Here is a 4,950-nt window from a genome sequence, read left to right on the forward strand (position 1 = left end):
GTGGGTCTGCATACAGCTTGTCTGGAAAAGGCCAGGAGGGCACATCTTGGGGTGTCACCTGCGTCCTTTTATATGATGGGTTCCAGTTTGGTCTGGGCCCTGTAATCAGATGGTCAGACTTGTTCCAGCTGGGAGCCCAGAGTGGGTGGAGGCCTCAGTTAAACCCACAGGTTCAGGGCCATAAGAGGGGGCCCAAGAAGGGGTGCCGGTCAGGTCCCTAAGATAAGAGCCTCAGCTCAGCACCCCCACCTCTCACCCACAACCCTGCACTTCAGGCCTCACTCTGCCTTTGTGTATTTAGACCACCTCCCCCCAAATTACACCTCCGAACCCCGGGAAGGAATCTCACCCAAGTGTGGTGCTGAGGAGGAGCCGAAGCTCTTCTTGTGAAGATCACTAGACAGATGAGTTGTTGAAGAGCCTGGGAAAGCCCAAGGAGGGGCGCGTATTGAACCCACGACTCTCATATGACGATCTCAGACTCATACTGACGGGCTGAGCCGGCCAGGCTCTCTGGCCTTTGTTCTGGGGCCTCGGATGCCTTGGTTGCTGAAGTTCCAACGCTGCGACCAGAGGAGACAGAGAACGGAGGTGGGGCTTCGGCCCCGACAGCAGCCGGACAGTAGCTGATGCGCCGGAGCTGCCGCTGCTGTGCAACCGGCCGCTTCCCCGCCGGCTCGCACAGGCCTGGGCGCTGAGCGCTCGGTTGAGCCGGTTTGAGGTCTGGGGTCGCTGAGTGCGCAGCCGGGCGCCCGGAATTTGAGGAGTGCGGCGGCCTGTCTCTCCTGGAGGGTCCTGGGTCCCAGCCCAAGGGCATTTGTGGGACAAGGTGCCGCGGAGCTGGAGTGGGGCCGGGACCTGAGTGGGGCGGGTGCTGGTTCTCCACGCCGAGCTGGGCCCTAAACAGCGGAACCAGCACAGCAAAATGCTGGACCTGTGCGGGGAACGCGGGGCCCTTCCGCACCGTGGGCGCCGCGGGGCACCTTGAGGTACCCACCAGCTCTGGGCGCCGTCAGTGTGCAAGGGGTGGGGGTCCGAGAAAGGAAGCTCGCGTGGGGCAGCGCCGCGTGGCCTAACGGAGGAGGCACTGGCCTCCTAAACCAGGGACGATGGGTCCCACCCAGGGTGGTTTCCGCGCCCCAAAATGTCAGCATCCGCTGAAAGACGCACCTTCTAGGACTCCCACGATTGGGGACGGATGTTTCTTTGCACCTCGTGAAGGTTAGAAAAGAAAAGTGAGCCAGACCTGCTGGCTCTGGTTTGGGGCTCAATCCCCAAGTGGGGAGCCTGCAGGAAGCCAGCAATCAATGATTCTCTCTCATCACTGTTGTTTCTATTTCTCTGTTCCTTCTCCCTCCCTCTCTGAAATCAATTAAAAACAATTTTTTTTTTTTTTAAGAAAGAAAGAAAAAAGAAAGAAGTGAACACAGGCCCAGGCCAGCCCTGAGCAGACCCTGGCCCTTTTGGGTTGTAGCAACCGGACCATCCCGGGAAGAAAAATATCGGAATTACAGAGCTCACATAGAACTGAACCTGGGACCACTTGCATCCAAAGCAGGAGTCACACCCCTACACCAGCGAACCGAACTGTCTTTTGTAGGTGTCCTTGATTCCGTCAACTTTCTCCCCCTCCCTCAGATGGGCCAATGTCCCAGATGCCCGCCCCCTCCTCAGGTCCAGGGATACTGACTGAACTGTCCTCCTTTCAGGGCTGTGGGCTGAACATACCCCACCTCCTGCAGGGCCATTGGGATCAGGAAAGGCCGAGGCTGTGGTGGGCGGGGAGATGGGCGGGGAGATGGGCAGGTGCAGGACAAGTTTAGGTGTGTGATTCAAGCCTCAGGTGCTAGAGGTCTCAGGTTTGAGTCTCCTGCCCGCCTTCCTACCCCTTTTCGCAGAGTCAGCCTGGGACACCTCACCCTCTGTAGCTCCTGCCCCCGCCCCCGCCCCGGCCCCCCGGGGAAGCACCCAGCTAACCCTACTGGGCCGATAACTCCAGGGCCTTGGTCCATGAAGCCCCCCACTATGTTCAGGGTGAACCAGGGTCTAGCTAGCCAGTGGCCTTATACTACTGTTTATTGTTAATAGTGACCAGTGTGGTGTCACCCCCCCCGCCCGGGGGAGCACCCAGCCAACCCTACTGGGCCGATAACTCCAGGGCCCTGGTCCACGAAGCCCCCCAACTATGTTCAGGGTGAACCAGGGTCTGGCCAGTGGCCTTATACTACTGTTTATTGTTAATAGTGACCAGTGTGGTGTCGGGGTACCCTGAGCATCCACTTCACAAAGTAGATCTCTCCACTTTGGTCCAGGTTTCTCCTCACCTCCCCGTTCCCTTCCTGGGATCCGAGCAGAGACTGCAGGGCTACTTCAGCCTGTGGCCCAGTGCCCAGCAGCAGCCCCCTGTCCTGCCCTGCATTACTCTGGCCTTTAATGATGGACATAGAGATTGCCCCATCCTTCTTTGTCCTGGTGGAGTAGGAGGCGACGACCTTCTCCCTCAGCCAGAAGGTGTCAGAGGAGGCCTCCTGGGGATCTTCAACTCCATTCCTGCCCAGCAGTAAAGGAGGCCCCACCCGGGGTGAGCTACCTCCGCAACAACGGGACGGTGCCCTCTTTACCCACCAGAGGGCGCTTTGTCAGAGGAGGCTGGTAAACCAGAGACAAGATCGAGTTTCCTAACATAATACCGAAAATGTCCAAGATGCAGTGAGAATCACCGGTCATATTAAGAACCAGGAAAAATGTCAACTTGGAGGAGAAAGGACAATTGAGAGACACCAACCCCAGATGTTGGAACCACCTGACAGCGTTGTAAATGTGGTAAAGCAGCCACCGTAAACATACTCCAACGAGCAATTACAATCTGATTGAGAATTCAAAAAAAACTAAGTCTCAAAGAAATATACGATATAAAGAATAACAAAATGGAAAACTTAGAACTGAAAAATACAATAACCTAAATAAAAAACGTAATGGATGGGCAACAGTGTAATGGACAACACAGCAATAAGAATCCGTGAATTTAAAGATAGAATGATAGAAATGATCTGATATGAAAAAAGAGAGAAAATGGATTTTAAAAAAACAAACAGAGCCTCAGGGATTTGTGGGCTTTGACAAAATATCTAGTGTTTGAGTCATTGGAGGCCCAAGGGAAGAGAAAGATGGGGTTAAATAGTATTAGAAGAAAGAGGCTGAAATTTTTCTGTGTATTTTTAAGAGAAGTTTTAGGCCCACTGCAAAATTGAGCAGAAATATATAGTTCTCATAAATCCTCTGCCCCCACATGCACACAGCCTCCTCTGTTCTTGTATATTTTTAAAACCTATCTGCTCTGGCTGGGTAGCTCAGTGGGTTGGAATGTAGTCCTCATGTACCAAGGTTTCTGATTAGATCCCCAGTCAGGGCACATGCAGGAATCAACAGATGAATGCATGAATGAGTGGAGCAACAAATCGATGTTTCTTTCTTTCTCTCTCTCTCTCTTTCTCCCCACATTGCCACCGCTCATAGCCTGGGGCAGGTGTCTCCCTGTCCACTGAGCACCCCTAGACACCCGGCCTCAGCTGGGATCTGCACCCTCCCTGCAGCCTGCCTCCCATCTATCCCCACAATCCCAGACCCCACTCCACTCTGCCGGGGACTCCATTTACGACCTAAAATAGCCAGGAATGACAAACTAAGGGCTCCTCTGGGATTTGAAGCTGAAGCAAGAATAAGGCCTCCTGAACAGGGACCTTCCTCTGCAGCATGCACTTCGCTGTCCTGGACTGTCCACTCCCCGTCCATCGGACAGATGACAGCTGAGCCCAGCTCCAGCCAGGCCCTGGGCTGAGGCTGGGTGGACAGGGGAGCGGACCCTGATGCAGAAGTGGGAAGGGGGCCCGAGGGAGGGCCGACACAGAAGAGGACTTTGGAAAGGAGCTATCCTGCTGGTGGAGGCCGTAGTGGTTTCCCCTTAAGGACCGGGAGTCGTAGAAGATTCTGATCGCCAGAGAAGAAAGCCTCGGCCAGGGAGTCTGGTTCCTCCCTTGATGCCATGGGCCTTAGGGTAGGAAGAGTCCTCCCTGGGCATCCGCGTGGGCTCTGGTTTCTGCATTGGAGACCCACTCACTCAGGAACTCAAGAGTCGGAAGGCTTGAAAGAGGCACCCAGATCACTCCCCTCCCCCGAGGCGAGGCATAAGTAGAGAAACCACGGAGGTTTAGACCAGAGACAGGCCCAGCCGCCTGCCTTCCAGTCTGCAGGCTCCCCGGGGACTCTGGCCCCAAAGCAGCTTGCAGGGAAGGGGGCTGGGTGGCTGTGCGGCAACCCCTGGGCCAGGCATGCCTCTGTGATTGGAATCAGGAAACTCTTCCCAGCTGGGAGCCCCCGTGAAATTCCCACCAAAGCTCCAGTCCCTGCCTGTATCAGCCGTGTCTTCTATTTTCTGTATTCTGAAGCTCTGGCTGCCCCTCCCGGAGTTAGCCAATCTGTGGAGATAGCAACTCCCCCTCCCCGTGAGCAGGCATTTCAAATGCAAACCAACCAATCCGGAGTCCACAGCCCCAGATCAGCTCAGTATCTGGCTCACACTCAGAGCCACTGTCCGCCTTCCAGAATCACCCCAGGCCAGGAAACAGACAACGCAGGACGGCACCTAAGCCCGGAGCCGGCTGAAATCATTCAAACAAGCCCATCTAAGCCTGTTTCACCTCCCGGGAAACCACCATGAAGCGCTGGCCCAGGTTCCCCGCATCCTCTGCCTCTGGACCCACCTGGGTGCTCCCCCTGCGGCCCCCTGAGGCGGCGTGTCCCCAGGGCCTGGGAGCTGTGAGTAACAGGCCATTCTTTCAATGGCCGGAGCTGGTGGTCTCATCAGATCTGAATAATAAAACGCTGCAGTTCTTCAGCGAGAAGAAAAGACGCCCCACGTCGGAGCGCAGCCTCGGAGACCCGGCGGAGCTC

Source organism: Myotis brandtii, unplaced genomic scaffold, assembly GCF_000412655.1.
Source record: "Myotis brandtii unplaced genomic scaffold, ASM41265v1 scaffold397, whole genome shotgun sequence".
NCBI lineage: Eukaryota > Metazoa > Chordata > Mammalia > Chiroptera > Vespertilionidae > Myotis > Myotis brandtii.